The 22,443-nt window shown below is 46.8% G+C and overlaps 1 protein-coding gene across 6 annotated transcripts in view; it reads right to left on the reverse strand.

Annotated features, from left to right (window-relative positions):
* Positions 1-13,175, reverse strand: part of LOC121554128 (inositol polyphosphate-4-phosphatase type I A) — a 34,150-nt gene extending 20,975 nt beyond the window's left edge. For 5 of the 6 annotated variants that reach the window (XM_041867609.1, XM_041867602.1, XM_041867592.1 and 2 more), the window contains exon 1: positions 13,048-13,175. The gene's annotated coding sequence lies outside the window, so the exon portion shown is untranslated. Of the gene's footprint in view, positions 1-103; positions 287-13,047 lie in introns of all 6 variants that reach the window. The other variant, XM_041867585.1, reaches the window with a different exon arrangement.
* Positions 13,176-22,443: the final 9,268 nt, after the last annotated feature.

Consider the following 22,443-nt stretch of genomic DNA (forward strand, 5'->3'; position numbering starts at 1 on the left):
AGGGGTGTCAGTGGGCTGACTGGGCTCTGTGAGACTGGGTTGAGGTCTGTGATAAAGTAATCTACAGTCCTACTGCCAAGGGATGAGCTGTAGGTGTACCTACCGTAGCAGTCGCCTCGAAGCCTACCATTGACTATGTACAGACACAGTGTGCGACAGAACTGCAGGAGTTGTGACCAATATTTGTTGGTTGTTTTGTCGTAGTTGTGTTCTCTGTCAGCAAAAAGTGCTAACATATGAAGTGGGCAGAGGCTGAGTTAGGAGGAAAGTGTGACTTTTCACACAGCTGCAGGGTGGGAAGAGACAGAAGGAGAGGAAGAGAGAGAGAAGAAAAGTAAATAGACACTTCATCTTTTGTGTCAAAGAACTAATGGTGCTTGTCTAACTCTCATTATTTTGTCCAGCAATAGTTTCCATTTACATTTTAGCAGACGCTCTTATCCAGAGCGACTTACAGTTAGCGAGTGCATACATTTTCATACTGGCCCCCCGTGGGAATCAAACCCACAACCCTGGCGTTGCAAACACCATGCTCTACCAACTGAGCTACACGGGACTAGACAAAGATAGTACACAAATTAGCACACATGACGCACACATGCATGCACGAACGCTCACACACACACACTTCTTCTTTTTTGGGGGGGTCTGCACCGAATTTTGAATAACCTGCAGATCTCCCTGCGTCTTGATTCCCTGGTGCCGCTGGGCAGTTTAGGAGTCTAATGTTGAATTTGTTAAATGAGAATTGCATCTGTTTTGATGAACTGTACAAATGTATTGTATTGTTGAAATTGTAGTTTTTTGGAAATTGTAACCTTGTTTTCTCAACTCTCTCAACCTCAGAGTTGTTTTCAGGGCAGAAGAGCCCTCACATGCCCTTCATTTGCTTTGCTCATTGCATAGGGCTGTACAATCATATCAGTTTTAAAACAACTCTGTTTCCTTCTCTCTCTCCTTCTTTCTCTATCCCTCTCTTGCAAAATGATCTCCCACTCTCTCACCCTGTCTCTTCTCTGCAGTATTGCTAACAGCTGATCAATGCGGTTCTGTTACACATCATACACCACTTCTGATTTCAGCAAGACAGAAGAGGCAGTATGGAGTGGTGGAGGAATAGGAACCATAGACTACACCACTGAGTGACAACTGTCACTTGAGTCAGAATCACAGAGCACAGCCATGGAGGTGCTAGTCTTGCTTAGCAATGAGGTTTTAAAGTACGGTGACACAAGTGATATGACTGACCTGGTCCACTTCTTACTGATATGCAGAGACACAGCAACACTTCAAGGATGTGATACATTTAGGTAAAGAGATGGTAAATTCCAAAATCCACTGCTCAACAACTTAACATATTTTCTATTTCTAGTAATAATAAAATAAGAGAACATGAACAAGATGAGACAAGAGAGAGAGAAGATAAAAGGAAAAGAGAATGGAAAGAGTAGAAAAGAGAAAGCAGTGAGAAGTACTACTAAAGTTACTACTGAGATAACTAGTCTAACCTGAAGGGATCTTGAGCTCGCCCTGAGAGCAAACATTTTCCTTTCCTGTGGTATGTCTGACATACTTGACATTTCCTCTTACAGAAACTCCCACACGCACACACACAGATGAGCGCATGCGCACACACAGACGCACACACACTCCTTCCCATCTGTCTTCCGGATCTGTTTATCGTCGGGTAAATAATATATCAGTACTGGGACAAAAGGGCACAGGAACTCAAGCTGAACCTTTGTGTGGATGTGTGTGTGTGTGTGTGCACGTGCAGCACACACACACACACACATGTTCCTACTCATGAAAACATAGGCAGTCACAGAGAAGCGCACATTCACCATCATACAGACATAAAGACTCCTACCCTCCCAGAAAGGCTGCTCTTTTACCCATTCAATCACTGCCAGGGTAATCTCTATGCTGGCAGCTCCGTATGAAACCAAACAGTGGGCAATTAGCACCACTAGGCGTCTGGAAATGGGCACTGGTATCATTAGGCTGCATGAGTCATTGTCAGTGGGAACAGGCTTTAACACGCTGTAATCCTCATAGCCTGGGCCCCTGGGGCTCTGGGAGAAGAACTGTGTGATGCCCCATCTTTCTGGATCTGAGGCACAGCCATGGGGAGCCAATCAGACATCAGACATCCATCACAAATGATGATGACGATGACTTGTAGTTCATTATCAGTGGATGTGGCCCAGCAGGAGGGATCAAACCCCACAACACTGGTATTGCATCAAGCACACTGCTCCAGGAGACTGAAACAGCAGAACCATGGATATCTGGCCCAACGCATCATCGGGGGCACACTGCCTGCCCTCCAGGACATCTACAGCACCTGGTGTCACAGGAACGCCAAGAAGATCATCAAGGAACTCAGCCACCCGAGCCACGGCTTGTTCACACCGCTACCATCTAAAAGGTGGAGACAGTACAGGTGCTTCAAAGCTGGAACAGAGAGACTGATAAACAGCTTCTATCTTCAGGCCATCAGACTGTTAATCAGTCATTACTAGCTGGCCTCCGCCCAGTACCCTGCCCTGAACCTTAGACACTGTCACTAGCCTGCTGGTACTCTACCCTGCACCTTAGAGACTGCTGCCATATGTACAGTTGAAGTCGGAAGTTTACATACACTTAGGTTGGAGTCATTAAAACTTATTTTTCAACCGCTGCACACATTTATTTTTAACAAACTATAGTTTTGGAAAGTTGGTTAGGACATCTACTTTGTGCATGACACAAGTAATTTTTCCAACAATTGTTTACAGACAGATTATTTCACTTATAATTCACTGCACCACAATTCCAGTGGGTCAGAAGTTTACATACACTAAGTTGACTGCCTTTAAACAGCTTGGAAAATTCCAGAAAATTATGTCATGGCTTTAGAAGCTTCTGATAGGCTAATTGACATCATTTGAGTCAATTGGAGGTATACCTGTGGATGTATTTCAAGGCCTACCTTCAAACTCAGTGCCTCTTTGCTTGACATCATGGGAAAATCAAAAGAAATCAGCCAAGACCTCAGAAAATAAGTCTGTTTTATCATTGGGAGCAATTTCCAAATGCCTTAAGGTACCACGTTCATGTGTACAAACAATAGTATGCAAGTATAAACACCATGGGATCACGCAGCCGTCATACCGCTCAGGAAGGACACCCATTCTGTCTCCTAGAGATGAACGTACTTTGGTGCGAAAAGTGAAAATCAATCCCAGAACAACAGCAAAGGACCTTGTGAAGATGCTGGAGGAAACAGGTAGAAAAGTATCTATATCCACAGTAAAACGAGTCCTATATCGACATAACCTGAAAGGCCGCTCAGCAAGGAAGAAGCCACTGCTCCAAACCGCCATAAAAAAGACAGATTACGGTTTGCAACTGCATATGGGGACAAAGATCGTACTTTTTGGAAAAATGTCCTCTGGTCTGATGAAACAAAAATAGAACTGTTTGGCCATAATGACCATCGTTATGTTTGGAGGAAAATGGGGTTTGCTTGCAAGCCGAAGAACACCATCCCAACCGTGAAGCACGGGGGTGGCAGCATCATGCTGTGGGGGTGCTTTGCTGCAGGAGGGACTGGTGCACTTCACAAAATAGAGGGCATCATGAGGAAGGAATATTATGTGGATATATTGAAGCAACATCTCAAGACATCAGTCAGGAAGTTAAAGCTTGGTCGCAAATGGGTCTTCCAAATGGACAATGACCCCAAGCATACTTCCAAAGCTGTGGCAAAATGGTTTAAGGACAACAAAGTCAAGGTATTGGAGTGGCCATCACAAAGCCCTGACCTCAATCCTATAGAAAATGTGTGGGCAGAACTGAAAAAGCGTGTGCGAGCAAGGAGGCCTACAATCCTGACTCAGTTACACCAGCTCTGTCAGGAGGAATGGGCCAAAATTCACCCAACTTATTGTGGGAAGCTTGTGGAAGGCTACCCGAAATGTTTGACCCATGTTAAACAATTTAAAGGCAATGCTACCAAATACTATTTGAGTGTATGTAAACTTCTGAGCCACTGGGAATGTGATGCAAGAAATAAAAGCTGAAATAAATCATTCTCTCTACTATTATTCTGACATTTCACATTCTTAAAATGAAGTGGTGATCCTAACTGACCTAAAACAGGGAATGTTTACTAGGATTAAATGTCAGGAATTGTGAAAAACTGAGTTTAAATGTATTTGGCTAAGGTGTATGTAAACTTCTGACTTCAACTGAAAACATACATGAAATGAGTTTGAATAGGAAATATAGCAAAATGAATAGGAAATGTAGTCATTGACAAGGTTAGAAATAATGATTTTTAATTAAAATAATAATTGTGTCCTTCAAACTTTGCTTTCGTCAAAGAATCCTCCATTTGCAGCAATTACAGCCTTGCAGGCCTTTGGCATTCACATACATATATAGTTATATTACAGACTCAGGTCCGGATGCTAATTTCCTGCAATTCTATCCATTTTGCCATACGGTTTTGTACTGCGTATTTATATACTGGATTCTTGACATAGCCCACTCTAATACTGCTGTACATAACATTCTTAGTATATCTTGTGTAAATTAATCTTGTGTTTATATGTTGTGATGTCACGAGAGGCTGTGTCCTGGAGGGACGTTACATCCCCCTGAGGTGGCTGCAAACCCAGACAGCTATGGCTCCATCTGCTGGTATGGTCGGGAACTCCACCCCTCTATGGCCAATCTTCCCACGCAGCTGAAACAAATGAGGAGCTGATGAGCTGAAGGTTTGGGAAGGGAAGAGACACAGTCTCAAGCTGGGCTCTCTGGAGAACAAGAGTGCTGCACGTCCACTTCCATGAGGAATATAAGGATTTGGAGATACTTACCTTTGGGAAATACTCACCTTTGGATATATGCACCTGTGGAAATACGTGAGAGACATTTGGAAGGACTTTTTGCTGGGTTGGCCACTAGCTGCAACGTGGACTACAGTAAGGCTGGGGAAAAGTTATCTGAGCGAGTGAGAATTATGATTTTGGATGTGGAAGAGACATCCCTGAACTGTTAACCCTTAAAGAGCCACAAGAGAACAGAATTTTGTTATATTTTCGTTAATTTCCCAAGACCTATAATAAAATCCTTGTTTTGTTTGAACCTTGTCTCCTTGCACTACTTGAGCAATCCCGCTGAAAGCTGTGTAGCCTCTCGTGACGTCACAGATGGTGGAGAATACAGGCACGCTCAAGCGTTAATAGTGCATGTCAGAGGAGGATACCGAAGGTTTGATCACCCAGTTTTCCAAGTTGGCCGTAGGCTCCCCGCCCGACTGAAATGGAGGACATATTGAAAGCCCTTGTTGCTGGCCAGCAAGCCCAGATGCAAGCAAACGTGGCTCTCTTGGAGGAGCAAAAGAAAGCCAACCTTCTGAAGGCAGAGGAATTGCAGTTGCAGAGACAGAGGGTGGTCCAAAATACCCGCCCAATAAAGGCAAGTGACTTTATATCTAAGATGGGAGCTACCGATGACATTGAGGCATACCTGCATGCATTTGAGGCCACGGCCACTAGGGAAGCCTGGCCCAAGCAACAGTGGGTTGGTCTGTTAGCCCCCTTTCTAACCGGGGAATCGCTGAATGCTGTCCGGGACCTGGGCCCTGACCAGGTTACTGACTATGATGCCCTGAAGTCTGAGATCCTCAGCAGATATGGACTCACAAAGTTTGGTATGGCCCAGCGCTTTCACAGCTGGACCTTCCAACCAGACCAACCTCCTCGGGCGCAGATGCATGAACTTGTCCGAATCGCAAGGAAATGGCTGGATCCGCAGAGGGAATACAGCAGCGGGCGGTGGTGGAGGCCGTTGTGGTGGATCGTTACCTACGCGCCCCTGCCTTATGAGGCAAAACGGGTCATCAGTCAACAGGCCTTGACCACGGCTGATCTGACCGTGGAAGCTGTGGAAAAGTACCAGGCCACAGCGGAGATGCTGAATGCTTCCGAAAAGACCCCAGGAGTGCGGCCCCACCACAAAATGGGAAGAACCCGTCCAAAGGACCCCAAGGTCTCGAACCCAGCCACGTCAGGACTTATCCCGGCCCAGGGGGAGCCAGAAACCAGGCGGGTCCAAGAAGAGTACACCAGGAGGGGGAAACTCGACAGTGTTACCGGTGTGGGGAGATGGGACATATCTCCCTGGCAGTGTGGGAAACCAGCCGATGAACCTATGCCCACTGCGGAGTCCTCCAGCTCAGCACCCACACACCGTTTTGCCTCGCTCTTGGGAGTCGTAGATGGCGGCCCAGATCGACCCCCCACCTGCCCGGTAACTGTGAATCACCATGATGTGGAGGCCTTACTGGATTCTGGTAGCCGGGCCACCCTGGTGCGTAAGGGATTTGGTGGGCCCAACGTGTCTGACCCCGGGAAAGTCCTCCCAGTTTCCTGTGTCCATGGGGACACCAGAGAATACCCCATTACTGAACTTACAATGACCAGCACACGGGGAACCATACACACGACGGCGGGGGTGGTTGATTCCCCTCCCCGTCCCTGTCCTAATTGGACGAGACTGCCCAGCCTTTTACCCACTCTGGAGAGAGTCTCAGGAGAGGATAACCCGAGTACCTCGAAACGGAGAGGCAAGACTCATCCTGGGAAGGCTCCGGTGCAATCCTCCGAGTTACTCACTCCCGCCCGGGCTCTGATAGGGATGGCAGGTGCCCAGACCGACACGAGAGACGGAGCTACAGAATCTGGACAAAGAACTGTCTGGTCTGAAGGGGACCGCTGAGAGGTATCGTTTGTTAAAGCAACAGTTAGACATGAAGACAGAAGAGTTAGATATCCTCCAGGCTAAACTCCAACAGAGCTCCTTCCCTAAGCAACAGGAGGAGCTGGAGAGGCTGCGCAGGACCATCGAGGAGTGTGAGGAGACCCTGCGCAGTAGTAAGGAGGTCCAGAAGAAGGCAGAGGAGAAGTACAAGGTGTTGGAGAACAAGATGAAGAATGCGGAGGCAGAGAGAGAGAAGGAACTGAAAGCTGCTCAACAGAAGCTAAACTCTGCTAAAACCAAGGCTGATGCGTTCAGTAAGAAACTCAAGGAGAGACAACAGGAGGCTGAGTCCCTGGTCCTAGAGTTGGAGGAGTTGAAGAGAGAGCAGTCTGGCAAGCACCATGGCAATGCGGACGCCCTCTCCCGGCGTGATGCCTTTTTCGCTGCCTTTACCCCGACGAGGACGTCGGTCCCGAGGAGGGGATGTGTGATGTCACGAGAGGCTGTGTCCTGGAGGGACGTTACATCCCCCTGAGGTGGCTGCAAACCCAGACAGCTATGGCTCCATCTGCTGGTATGGTCGGGAACTCCACCCCTCTATGGCCAATCTTCCCACGCAGCTGAAACAAATGAGGAGCTGATGAGCTGAAGGTTTGGGAAGGGAAGAGACACAGTCTCCAAGCTGGGCTCTCTGGAGAACAAGAGTGCTGCACGTCCACTTCCATGAGGAATATAAGGATTTGGAGATACTTACCTTTGGGAAATACTCACCTTTGGATATATGCACCTGTGGAAATACGTGAGAGACATTTGGAAGGACTTTTTGCTGGGTTGGCCACTAGCTGCAACGTGGACTACAGTAAGGCTGGGGAAAAGTTATCTGAGCGAGTGAGAATTATGATTTTGGATGTGGAAGAGACATCCCTGAACTGTTAACCCTTAAAGAGCCACAAGAGAACAGAATTTTGTTATATTTTCGTTAATTTCCCAAGACCTATAATAAAATCCTTGTTTTGTTTGAACCTTGTCTCCTTGCACTACTTGAGCAATCCCGCTGAAAGCTGTGTAGCCTCTCGTGACGTCACAATGTATAGATTGCATTTGAATTACTGTTACAGTGCTATTTGGTTGTTAATTGGATTAGACATTTCTTGATTTATTTTATTTTGTATTATTGTGTACTGTTTGACATTTACTGCATTGTTAGGAGCTAGTAACATAAATCTGCTAAACTGTGTAAGCGACCAATAAACTTTGATTTGAACTTTAATTTGATTTTGATCTTTCAGAGATCCATCACAGATCAGACATCCACAGTCTGCAGGGTCCCATTGAGAGAAGGGATAGCTATATGGGCTTGAAGATGGGGGAATTTGGTGGGTGAGAGGTTTTGGGAGTTTGAAGGGGAGGCTCCTCCTTCTTGGGCAGGGAGGATGAGAGAGGGGATTTTGCTTTGTAATGAAAGGTGGTGGGGGGAAAAGGGTATCCTGCTTTTTGAGGAGAGAAAGTGGTAAGAGCAATTGATCTTACCTTTCAGAGGGTGAATGGGGTGGGGGTTGAGAAAGAGGTAAAGTAGCGGGTCCTATGGGGTTGGGGGTACATAAATTGGTGATGGAGAGGCTGAAAGAAGGGGTCAGGGATGAGAGGAGGCCAGCTCAAAGACAGCTGCTCAGACACCCCTCTCCAGGGATGCATGGAAGATGAGGAGGACAGTGACCCAGTTAGGAGGACCTGGCTCTGGCTGTGTGGTACACCAGACGTCCTGCAGAGACTGTCAGTACCGGCTGGACTGGAGCATCTCTCATCCTCATCTATTCCCCTCCCTTCCTCCTTCCTCCCCCTTTCCCCCTCCCCTTTTCCTCTCATCAGCTGCCCTTGTGTGCCTTCCTCTCCCTGCCTACTGTCGCTGTATCACTGTCTCACTCACTCACTCTCTCTACAGTGAGGGAAAAAAGTATTTGATCCCTTGCTGATTTTGTACGTTTGCCCACTGACGAAGACATGATCAGTCTATAATTTGAATGGTAGGTTTATTTGAACAGTGAGAGACAGAATAAACAAAAAAATCCAGAAAAACGCATGTCAAAAATGTTATAAATTGATTTGCATTTTAATGAGGGAAATAAGTATTTGACCCCTCTGCAAAACATGACTTAGTACTTGCTGGCAAAACCCTTGTTGGCAATCACAGAGGTCAGACGTTTCTTGTAGTTGGCCACCAGGTTTGCACACATCTCAGGAGGGATTTTGTTCCACTCCTCTTTGCAGATCTTCTCCAAGTCATTAAGGTTTTGAGGCTGACGTTTGGTAACTCGAACCTTCAGCTCTCTCCACAGATTTTCTATGGGATTAAGGTCTGGAGACTGGCTAGGCCACTCCAGGACCTTAATGTGCTTCTTCTTGAGCCACTCCTTTGTTGCCTTGGCCGTGTGTTTTGGGTCATTGTCATGCTGGAATACCCATCCACGACCCATTTTCAATGCCCTGGCTGAGGGAAGGAGATTCTCACCCAAGATTTGACGGTACATGGCCCCATCCATCGTCCCTTTGATGCGGTGAAGTTGTCCTGTCCCCTTAGCAGAAAAACACCCCCAAAGCATAATGTTTCCACCTCCATGTTTGACGGTGGGGATGGTGTTCTTGGGGTCATAGGCAGCATTCTTCCTCCTCCAAACACGGCGAGTTGAGTTTGAATCCAAAGAGCTCCATTTTGGTCTCATCTGACCACAACACTTTCACCCAGTTCTCCTCTGAATCATTCAGATGTTCATTGGCAAACATCAGACGGCCCTGTATATGTGCTTTCTTGAGCAGGGGGACCTTGCGGGCGCTGCAGGATTTCAGTCCTTCACGGCGTAGTGTGTTACCAATTGTTTTCTTGGTGACTATGGTCCCAGCTGCCTTAAGATCATTGACAATATCCTCCTGTGTAGTTCTGGGCTGATTCCTCACCGTTCTCATGATCATTGCAACTCCACGAGGTGAGATCTTGCATGGAGCCCCAGGCCGAGGGAGATTGACAGTTATTTTGTGTTTCTTCCATTTGCGTATAATCGCACCAACTGTTGTCACCTTCTCACCAAGCTGCTTGGCCATGGTCTTGTAGCCCATTCCAGCATTGTGTAGGTCTACAATCTTGTCCCTGACATCCTTGGAGAGCTCTTTGGTCTTGGCCATGGTGGAGAGTTTGGAATCTGATTGATTGATTGCTTCTGTGGACAGGTGTCTTTTATACAGGTAACAAGCTGAGATTAGGAGCACTCCCTTTAAGAGTGTGCTCCTAATCTCAGCTCGTTACCTGTATAAAAAACACCTGGGAGCCAGAAATCTTTCTGATTGAGAGAGGGTCAAATACTTATTTCCCTCATTAAAATGCAAATCAATTTATAACATTTTTGACATGCGTTTTTTTCTGGATTTTTTGTTGTTATTCTGTCTCTCACTGTTCAAATAAACCTGCCATTAAAATTATAGACTGATCATTTCTTTGTCAGTGGGCAAACGTACAAAATCAGCAGGGGATCAAATACTTTTTTCCCTCACTGTATTATCTGCTCCCCAATCTATTTTTCTCTCATCTCATCCCCTCTCCTGTCTTTCTTGCTCTATTTCCATATCCTCGTCTTCTCCTTTCTCTTCACCTCTCTTCTGTTGCTCTCTCCTACTGTATCCCTGCCAACCCCCATGCTATTCATCTCCATTTCCATCTATTTATCCTGTATGGAAACAGAATATGGGCTGAGCTGACCTTGCTCTGCACTGTTAGGAGCATAGAAATAAAAATGAAGCTCCACCCTGGCAATTCACTGGTAAACTCATGGGTACACTCGCAATGGCTGCCTGGTATTGTGATGCAATAATTTCCATGGTGTTTTGGAATGTTCTATCAACTGATGATGGATTGCCATGGTAATGTAGAATGTTTGTTCAAATGATGCTAACTGATGTGGCTCATGGAATGGAAAGTATTTTTTGTAATGTCAGTTGAGTTTACTCAACAAATCATAGCACAGATTGAAGTGTACACATCCTGCTTTTACTTCCTGGCATGGGTACACTCAAAATGGCTTCATGCCACCATTGACTTGAACGGAGATGCCCGTACTATTCATTCTTATTTCTATGGTTAGGAGTCCCATCCTAAGACTCTGTCTCAAAGTACACTATTCCCTATACAGTAGTACACTACCAGAGCCCTATGTGATTGTGGTGAACAGTAGTGAAATATATCATTTGACATGTGCAATCTCTATCTGGCACACATGTAGGAGCCTAGTGGCCTTAAGCTGAATGAGGTGGTGCAGGTGTGTGCGCCCCTCACCCTGAGAGGAGACGAGACAGAGGTATACAGTGTCACCCTGCTGGCCTTGGCATCCAGAGCCAGTCAAGAGCCTTCACAAACATAGTAACCAATATGTAAACACATAGAACACTTCACACACACACACACACACTAACCAATATGCAAACACATAGAACACTTCACACACACACACACACACTAACCAATATGCAAACATATAGAACACTTCACACACTAACCAATATGCAAACATTTAAAACACTTCACACACACACTAACCAATATCCAAAGACAAAGAACACTTCAGGTGGGACTGCAGGAAGACAAAATGAACTAACTAACTGTAAGTCGCTCTGGATAAGCGCGTCTGCTAAATGACTAAAATGTAAATGTAATAGATACAGAACCCTGATAGAACTGATATATTGTTTATGTGTTGGAGAATGTACTGTAGGTGGTGGTAACTCTGATCTGACCTAACCAATCAATCCCTTTTATTGATCAGGTAAAAGCTGAAGTTCAATATCAAACAACCCAGTACATGCTTTAGCCATTGAGGAGTTAAGTCTTTGAGTAAATCCTAATCTAAACAGATGACTCTCGTTCTATCCTTTCCTTCATCTGCACTGATGTGTAGGTGTTCTTAGATCAGTGTTGATAAAGATGGAGATATTAAGAGAGGTGATCACTTGAGACCATTGACATACACTCCTTATGGCTGTTTTGAGATAAAGAGCACACTCAGGGGACTCAGTCTCAGAGGTAAACCTGATACAGAATGAGGAAGGAACCCAGGACAAAGAAGCTCTTGTTACACCTGGACAACAAGGAAACTGTTCTCCCACACTGTCAAACAGCATGAGAAAGTTACCTTTATTAATATTAATGAGGAGGAGGAGGAGGAGGAGGAGGAAGATGAAGAAGTGAGACCTTGATCTTCACCATTATGCTGTTCTGAATCTGACTCTTTCTCTCACACACGCACGCACACACACACACACACACACACAGACACACACACACAGACACACACACACACACACACACACACACACACACACACACACACACACACACACACACACTCTACTGGTCAGGGAGCTTTTAATCATGTTGAAGCTATATATTCTTGCTTAGTAGACTGCCTTACTGACACTTGAGGGTCTATATTTATGACTTGAGAGAGATAGCCTTGCGCTGCTTAGGGTCAATGGTTTTAATCAGTCTGCGTTCATCACACACACACACACACACACACACACACACACACACACACACACACACAACACACACACACACACACACACACACACACACACACAGCTGTCTTGTCATAATAAATAAACAGCTAAAAGATTAAACAGATCAAAGCTAATCCTCTCTAGAGCATAATGCTTTTGAACATCTCGTTCATGCAGTCACTTAGCCCACAGTTAAATACAAACACACGCAATACCACTGCCCTTGCTGTAGGCCTAAGTGATGCTGTTCTTTGTAAGGCTGATCCGGGCGTCAACAAACCGCCCGCAGTTTGTCTAGGGCTATACTATAGGCTGTAGGATGCAGACATAAAGAAATTAGGCTACATACACCATTGGATAAATATAGTACCTGAATCAATCATGCTATTATTTTTATTCTATTACATTAGGCCTACATCAGTATCAATGAGTGTTATTGTCTTTGATACTCCGACAATAACAAAGATTGTGTCATGATGAAGTCTGCTATCCTGAAGCTCATTCAAAGGGAACTCATTGTTGGTAGTGCTTATTGAATGAGCAGTTCCGTTATTCAGTACACATTGCCATTGCCCATCATAAATACAGCGACCATAAGAGAAATATGCTACAACGGGATGGTCATGTCATGCAAACAGACATTTTTATTCGACATCACAGAATAGCGATTTCATAACGTGTTTATTGTGGGCTGTCAATATAGCCTAATCAATTTCAGAGATAGACGCATACGTATTTAAATATACTTACTTTAAGAGACGGGTAACGGGTAACCATCCCTGTATTGAAAAGGTAAGAGTGCTGTTTATTTGATAGCCTAGTGATGCTAATCTCGTTTCCTCCTTGAGTCGACGGAGTCTGCAGTGGTACAGGACTCGCCCTACCCCATGCTCTAAGTGACACATTTTGACGTAATAACCCTGCCGCGAGGCCCGCCCATCCCAGTCCAATGGGCTGTTGCGCGCTCCATCTGCAGTCTCGTGCTTCATAAATTGTGGCGATGATGTGACTGAAATAGCAATTGTGATTCTACATTTGTGCCACATTTGCTTTAGGCCTGAATGAGATTAAAGATTGTGCTTATTCGTTTGTATTTTATTGTTCTTCAGGCAACACTGGATGATTGACATATTTTGGACATTAGCCTATTCAATTTATTTAAAGTCAAGTCTATATAAAAGACAGTCTTCCACTTCTGGCTAGTGGCAACAGAGGTAATTTCTCATTTTGACAATCAGTGGCGTTTTGCCCACTAGATGAATTCTGCAATTCTACTGCCATTTTGTGGTAGGCCTATATATTTTCTGCTGCAACATTCATTTATTATATTATAGTCTGTGTACACATTCCTTCAGAGATTAGCTCAGTGGCAGAGCTCTCAACATTTCACTTGGTGAAACTACAAAATTATTTTTCCTGCCCATGTAGGCTTTACCTACAAGGTTGCTATGACATTATAAACCTCTTTCTGTGTTTAGGCTACAATCATTGCAGCACGAGGGTGATGCGTTCAAATTGGTGGCAGAACAAGTGGGAGTTCTTATAGAAAGCCAGCAAAAAAAGGCTCTATTAACATGTAGTTTATGAGTGCATTTCACACTACTTTTGGATTATAATAGGATTTTAAGGCTCATATGAATGTCCTGCTTAATATAATGTTTGTGTCATCATCGCAAATCAACTGCATTATACTTAAAAACACTTCAACTTCAACCAGTAAAATAGCTCTTTGGCTAGTTTTTGCTACAACCTATATCAATGAGCGTGTCACGATCGTTACCGGATGAAGACACGGACCAAGGCGCAGCGTGATAAGCGTACATCTTTAACAAAAACATAGAAAACTAAACAACGAAAATCCACACCCTGGCTCAACATTTAAGAGTCCCCAGAGCCAGGGCGTGACAGTACCCCCCCTCTCTACCCCCCCGTTGCGCCACTGGTCTGGTCCCGCTGGCCGGAGCTGGACTGGACACCGGTGGAGCGGATTGCTCTGGCTCCGGAGTGGATCCGCTGACTGGAGTTGGACCGGACCCCGGTGGAGCGGATTGCTCTGGCTCCGGAGTGGAGCAGCTGACCAGTGCCGGACCAGGCACCGGTGGAACAGGCACGGGCCGTGCCAGACTGGACACACGCACCACTGGCTTGGTGCGGGGAGCAGGAACGGGCCGGACCGGGCTGACGACACGCACCACTGGCTTGGTACGGGGAGCAGGAACGGGCCGGACCGGGCTGACGACGCGCACCACTGGCTTGGTGCGGGGAGCAGGAAAGGGCCGGACCGGGCTGACGTACGCGCACCACTGGCTTGGTGCGGGAGCAGGAACGGGCGGACCGGGCTGACGACGCGCACCACTGGCTTGGTGCGAGGGACAGGAACAGGCCGGACCGGGCTGGCGACGCGCACCACTGGCTTGGTGCGAGGGACAGGAACAGGCCGGGCTGGGAACACGCACCACTGGCTTGGTGCGGGGAGCCGGAACGGGCCGGGCTGGACTGTGGAGGCGGACTGGAGGTCTGGAGCGGAGAGCTGACACAACCCGTCCTGGCTGAATGCCTATTTCCACACAATATGTGTGAGGCATCAGCACAGGACGTACAGGGCTGTGCACTCGTACTGGCGCTACAGCACGTGGCACTGGCGCAGGATATACGGGACCGAGGAGGGGTACTGGAGGCCACGAGCGTTGAGCCGGCACACCCCGTCCTGGCTGCATGCCCACCTTTGCACGACACGTGCGTGGTGCTAGCACAGGACGTACAGGACTGTGCCGGAACACTCGCGGCACAGTACGTGGCTCCGCATAACACGGAGCCTGCCTAGTCTCACGCTCCCTAGCCTGAGTACGGGGAGTTGGCTCTGCTCTACCTCTAGGCTCCGCCAACCACCCTTTTAGCCCCCCCAAAATGTTTTCTTGGGGCTGTCTCTCTGGCTTCCTCCTCGGCCGGTACCCTCTGCGTTGCCGCTGCTCCTCTCTGTAGCGCGCCTCCACAGTCTCCTCTCCTGCCTGGGCATTCACCTTTGCCCATGGCCCTCTGCCCGCGAATATCTCCTCCCAAGACCACCATTTGCCCACCTGGGACATCGCCATCTTCTCCTCCTGGGCACGCTGCTTGGTCCTCTTATGGTGGGATCTTCTGTCACGATCGTTACCGGATGAAGACACGGACCAAGGCGCAGCGTGATAAGCGTACATCTTTAATGTGTGCTTAACAACAACAAAACAACAAACAAACGATACGTGAAGTCCTAGGTTACCCTAAACAAACCTTTCGGAACAAGATCCCACCATTAACTGGTGCAAAACAGGCTGCCTAAGTATGGTCCCCAATCAGAGACAACGAGCTACAGCTGCCTCTGATTGGGAACCACCCTGGCCAACATAGATCTAAACGATCTAGAACAAAAACATAGAAAACTAAACAACGAAAATCCACACCCTGGCTCAACATTTAAGAGTCCCCAGAGCCAGGGCGTGACAGAGCGTTAGCATTCTAGCTAACAACTGCTGCATCTAAAATATTTATTTTGCAAAGATCACAACCAAATATAATCTTAGCGAATGTTCAAGCAAGAATCAAAACACCATTGTAAGCATATGAGAAACCCCAAAAGTTATTTTGTTTAGAAGTAATTAAAAGGTAAATCTAGGCTATGTTGAATGGGCGCAGATGGCTTTCTTATGCCTCATTCACACTGATAGCTTCATTGCGCAAAATGGCACACAGCATCATCTGGATATGTATGCAACAAAAGTTCAACATTCACCTTCTGCTACCATTTCTGCCAAGCCATCTACACATACAGTTTGATGCATACATTCAATAAATCCAAGGTATGCACCACACAGAACGCACTGCAAGTGCCTCTTCAACGCAATGCTGCAAGGAAAACACAGCGATCCATTGGAAATGAATGTACTTCTGGTGTACCAAAACACAATGACACTGTCGGTGTGATCGAGGCGTTAGTGCCGCCAAGAGTCGTGCCGGTGTGTTGTGTACTGGAAAAGGGTCTATTTGTCAGGCCTGCCCCTGCTCCCCCTCCTTGGTGCTCGAGGGCGCCAGGTTGCCCATCATTACGCACACCTGTTACCATCGTTACGTGCATCAGCACTCATTGGACTCACCTGGACTCCTTCCGTTTGTTAATTACCTCCCCTATATCTGTCTGTTCCTCTGTTTGATCCCTGTGTCAGCATTGATGTTGTTTTGTTTCCCCTGTCCAGACGCTGTCCGTGTTTTGTTCCTGTCTGTTTTTTCCATGAAATGTTCACTCCCTGTACTTGCTTCCTGTCTCCCAGCGTCTGTCCTCACAGAATGTGGTCCTCTGTAGCTCAGCTGGTAGAGCACGGCACTTGTAACGCCAAGGTAGTGGGTTCGATCCCCGGGACCACCCATACACAAAAATGTATGCACGCATGACTGTAAGTCGCTTTGGATAAAAGCGTCTGCTAAATGGCATATTATATTATTTATTTTATTATTAGAATGCTGACACCAAAATTGGGTCAGGAAGTTTTTTGTTTTGTTTTGGTTGGTGTTGGTGAGGTAGGGTCCTGATGCCGCGGCGGAAGGAACCGGGGGTGCCTACGCTGGCTCGTCAGGCTTCCACGCCTTAGCTGGCTCGAGAGGTTTCCTTACCTTGGTTGGCTCGACAGGCTCCCTTCCCACGTCACGCCTCAGCCGGCTCCTCAGGCTCCCACGCCTCAGCTGGCTCGTCAGGTTTCCACGCCTCAGCCAGCTCGTCAGGCTTCCACGCCTCAGCCGTCTCGACAGGGTTCCACGCCTCAGTCGGCTCATCAGGCTCCCACGCCTCAGTCGGCTCGTCAGGCTCCCACGCCTCAGTCGGCTCGTCAGGCTCCCACGCCTCAGTCGGCTCGTCAGGCTCCCACGCCTCAGTCGGCTCGTCAGGCTCCCACGCCTCAGTCGGCTCGTCTGGCTCCCACGCCTCAGTCGGCTCGTCAGGCTCCCACGCCTCAGTCGGCTCGTCAGGCTCCCATGCCTCGGCCTGCCTGTCAGGCTCGACAGGTTCCCGCACCTCGACCGGCTCGTCCGGCTTCCATGCCTCGGCCAGCCCGCCGGGTGGCGTCCCTAGAGGGGGGGTACTGTCACGCCTGCTCCCGCTCCCTCTCCTTGGTGCTCGAGGGCGCCAGGCTGCCCATCATTACGCACACGTTACCATCATTACGCGCATAAGCACTCATTGGACTCCTTCCATTTGTTAATTACCTCCTCTATATCTGTCTGTTCCTCTGTTTGATCCCTGTGTCAGCATTGATGTTGTTTCGTTTCCCCTGTCCAGACGCTGTCCATGTTTTGTTCCTGTCTGTTTTTTCCATTAAATGTTCACTCCCTGTACTTGCTTCCTGTCTCCCAGCATCTGTCCTCACACTATTAAATAGATTTTAATACACTGGCATTTCTCTATGCAAATGAAGACAGTACCAGGAAATACAACGTTCCACCTAACTTCTTATCTATGCAGTGGTGTGTATTCATGGTGCCAAGGGAAGCCAGGCTTCCCCCCAAAATGTACCAATAATGTATCTTTCATCGCTGTGTTTCATAATTTTCCTTCAATTCGCAAAAGGCTGAATGTATCTAACCGGAGAAAGCATCCAAGTGAACAAAACAGACCCCCTCTTTCTCTGTATGTGTAGCCCATCTGTCTGATGCTGTTTGGTCAAATAGAGTATGACATTGTTGCCGCCCATAGCATTGAATGCAAGGAAAGGCAGCAAGCATTTGGCCTCCCTTAATAAATAAATAAAATAATAGCCAATCAGTGTTGAGCTAAACCGAGTGAGCTCAACTGTGAATGGTCCTGGCACATCAAAAGAAAGTGTCAAGGGAAGCCAGTTTGGATTTGGCTTCCACCAATCACATCAAAAGCTAAATGTAATTTGCAAAAAAAACGTATATTGTTGCATCTTGTTGTGTTGTCCTCCGGTTGCTAGCTAGCTAAAATCGTCCCTTTCTTAAATTAGCCATGGATGGAGATACGGATTTGGACTTGTGAATTTATTTAATTCTCCATACTGGCCAATGATTATAATGGCAATTCTGATCCAACGATAAATTCATACATTGTGCCCCTGGCCTGAGAGCATGGAAGTTCAATGCTAGATGTAATAGGCTAATGTTAACTAGCTGTCCTGGTGCATCGTTGCCCATGAAAGGAAGTTAGCTTAGCTAGCAAGCATTTTAGCCAGGTAGCCTAGGACAACAAAATTGTTTTTGGTATCTTTTAGTTGTCACTGTATTAGACTAAGCATAGGTGATTTGATGATGTTGAAATGTTGAAGCTAAAATGCTGTTCGAATATTGGAGGCAGCTCCTGTTTTCTTTTCGACTTGCAGTAACTCTCTGTGGTTCTAAATTAATGGTTGTTTAGTAGTCCGAAAATGTCAGAAACATTAACTTGCTTGACCATGCTGTAGGTCATGTAAAACTGTTTGTTACATGCAATATACACTGCTCAAAAAAATAAAGGGAACACTAAAATAACACATCCTAGATCTGAATGAATTAAATAATCTTATTAAATACTTTTTTCTTTACATAGTTGAATGTGCTGACAACAAAATCACACAAAAATGATCAATGGAAATCAAATGTATCAACCCATGGAGGTCTGGATTTGGAGTCACCCTCAAAATTAAAGTGGAAAACCACACTACAGGCTGATCCAACTTTGATGTAATGTCCTTAAAACAAGTCACAATGAGGCTCAGTAGTGTGTGTGGCCTCCACGTGCCTGTATGACCTCCCTACAACGCCTGGGCATGCTCCTGATGAGGTGGCGGATGGTCTCCTGAGGGATCTCCTCCTGACCTGGACTAAAGCATCCGCCAACTCCTGGACAGTCTGTGGTGCAACGTGGCGTTGGTGGATGGAGCGAGACATGATGTCCCAGATGTGCTCAATTGGATTCAGGTCTGGGGAACGGGCGGGCCAGTCCATAGCATCAATGCCTTCCTCTTGAAGGAACTGCTGACACACTCCAGCCACATGAGGTCTAGCATTGTCTTGCATTAGGAGGAACCCAGGGCCAACCGCACCAGCATATGGTCTCACAAGGGGTCTGAGGATCTCATCTCGGTACCTAATGGCAGTCAGGCTACCTCTGGCGAGCACATGGAGGGCTGTGTGGCCCCCAAAGAAATGCCACCCCACACCATGACTGACCCACCGCCAAACCGGTCATGCTGGAGGATGTTGCAGGCAGCAGAACGTTCTCCACGGCGTCTCCAGACTCTGTCACGTCTGTCACATGCTCAGTGTGAACCTGCTTTCATCTGTGAAGAGCACAGGGCGCCAGTGGCGAATTTGCCAATCTTGGTGTTCTCTGGCAAATGCCAAACGTCCTGCATGGGTTGGGCTGTAAGCACAACCCCCACCTGTGGACGTCGGGCCCTCATACCACCCTCATGGAGTCTGTTTCTGACCGTTTGAGCAGACACATGCACATTTGTGGCCTGCTGGAGGTCATTTTGCAGGGCTCTGGCAGTGCTCCTCCTGCTCCTCCTTGCACAAAGACAAAGGCGGAGGTAGCAGTCCTGCTGCTGGGTTGTTGCCCTCCTACGGCCTCCTCCACGTCTCCTGATGTACTGGCCAGTCTCCTGGTAGCGCCTCCATGCTCTGGACACTACGCTGACAGACACAGCAAACCTTCTTGCCACAGCTCGCATTGATGTGCCATCCTGGATGAGCTGCACTACCTGAGCCACTTGTGTGGGTTGTAGACTCCGTCTCATGCTACCACTAGAGTGAAAGCACCGCCAGCATTCAAAAGTGAACCAAAACATCAGCCAGGAAGCATAGGAACTGAGAAGTGGTCTAGGTCACCACCTGCAAAACCAGTCCTTTATTGGGGGTGTCTTGCTAATTGCCTATAATTTCCACCTGTTGTCTATTCCATTTGCACAACAGCATGTGAAATGTATTGTCAATCAGTGTTGCTTCCTAAGTGGACAGTTTGATTTCACAGAAGTGTGATTGACTTGGAGTTACATTGTGTTGTTTAAGTGTTCCCTTAATTTTTTTGAGCAGTGTACTTTGTGGACTTCCCCGGACAGATGTTGCTCTCCAGTTTTGTGATGAAACAAAGGTGTGGTTGAATTTATTCTGCCACTGTGTCTTCTTATTGTCTCGGCCTTAGGCCCATATATCATGGTGGCAAGGCATATGAACTAACAGGTTATAGAGCAAGCAATTATCACAACACATAGGTTGTAATATGGCTTTTTTTTCCCTCTGGCTTGGCTTCCCCAGTGATTTTACCCACGCACCACTACTGTATCTATGCAGTGTAAATATTTTCAGCTTTTCCGTTTTTATTTCTCCTTGTGTCTGACATTCAGACCAGTTGGCTAATGTCTAAACAGGGTCCTGGGGTAAACAGGGTCATCGTGAACACTGCTAACTTTCTGTTTCTTTTATTTTGTTGAGTAATAACATTTTGATAATGTTGATATACCAACTTATTTCTTGACAAAGTAGTCCTTCTATTGACTAGCTGCTGTATTGTAGTCTTGGTAGAGATGGAACAGTGTTCATAGTCTTATGCTGCGTTCATGACAAGTGGGAACTCAGAAAATACTAATTGTAAACCGGGAGCAACAAGTTGTGTGCATTCACTTGCTTTAAACTCATTAAGAACGCAGATCAGCTTATGGCAAACAAGCCGTGTCAACTATAAACGAAAAATACAGCTATCATGCTTGTAATCAAGTTATGGTGTTAAAAAAACATAAATACAGTGGGGAGAACAGGTATTTGATACACTGCCGATTTTGCAGGTTTTCCTACTTACAAAGCATGTAGAGGTCTTTAATTTTTATCATAGGTACACTTCAACTGTGAGAGACTGAATCTAAAACAAAAATCCAGAAAATCACATTGTATGATTTTTAAGTAATTCATTTGTATTTTATTGCATGACATAAGTATTTGATACATCAGAAAAGCAGAACTTAATATTTGGTACAGAAACCTTTGTTTGCAGTTACAGAGATCATACATTGACCAGGTTTGCACACACTGCAGCAGGGATTTTGGCCCACTCCTCCATACCTTCTCCAGATCCTTCAGGTTTCGGGGCTGTCGCTGGGCAATACAGACTTTCAGCTCCCTCCAAAGATTTTCTATTGGGTTCAGGTCTGGAGACTGGCTAGGCCACTCCAGGACCTTGAGATGCTTCTTACGGAGCCACTCCTTAGTTGCCCTGGCTGTGTGTTTCGGGTCGTTGTCATGCTGGAAGACCCAGCCACGACCCATCTTCAATGCTCTTACTGAGGGAAGGAGGTTGTTGGCCAAGATCTCGCGATACATGGCCCCATCCATCCTCCCCTCAATACGGTGCAGTCGTCCTGTCCCCTTTGCAGAAAAGCATCCCCAAAGAAATGATATTTCCACCTCCATGCTTCACGGTTGGGATGGTGTTCTTGGGGTTGTACTCATCCTTCTTCTTCCTCCAAACACGGCGAGTGGAGTTTAGACCAAAAAGCTATATTTTTGTCTCATCAGACCACATGACCTTCTCCCATTCCTCCTCTGGATCATCCAGATGGTCATTGGCAAACTTCAGACGGGCCTGGACATGCGCTGGCTTGAGCAGGGGGACCTGCGTGCGCTGCAGGATTTTAATCCATGACGGCGTAGGTGTTACTAATGGTTTTCTTTGAGACTGTGGTCCCAGCTCTCTTCAGGTCATTGACCAGGTCCTGCCATGTAGTTCTGGGCTGATCCCTCACCTTGCTCATGATCATTGATTCCCCACGAGGTGAGATCTTGCATGGAGCCCCAGACCGAGGGTGATTGACCGTCATCTTGAACTTCTTCCATTTTCTAATAATTGCGCCAACAGTTGTTGCCTTCTCACCAAGCTGCTTGCCTATTGTCCTGTAGACCATCCCAGCCTTGTGCAGGTCTACAATTTTATCCCTGATGTCCTTACACAGCTCTCTGGTCTTGGCCATTGTGGAGAGGTTGGAGTCTGTTTGATTGAGTGTGTGGACAGGTGTCTTTTATACAGGTAACGAGTTCAAACAGGTGCAGTTAATACAGGTAATGAGTGGAGAACAGGAGGGCTTCTTAAAGAAAAACTAACAGGTCTGTGAGAGCCGGACTTCTTACTGGTTG

The sequence above is a fragment of the Coregonus clupeaformis genome, chromosome 23, assembly GCF_020615455.1.
Source record: "Coregonus clupeaformis isolate EN_2021a chromosome 23, ASM2061545v1, whole genome shotgun sequence".
NCBI classification, from domain to species: domain Eukaryota; kingdom Metazoa; phylum Chordata; class Actinopteri; order Salmoniformes; family Salmonidae; genus Coregonus; species Coregonus clupeaformis.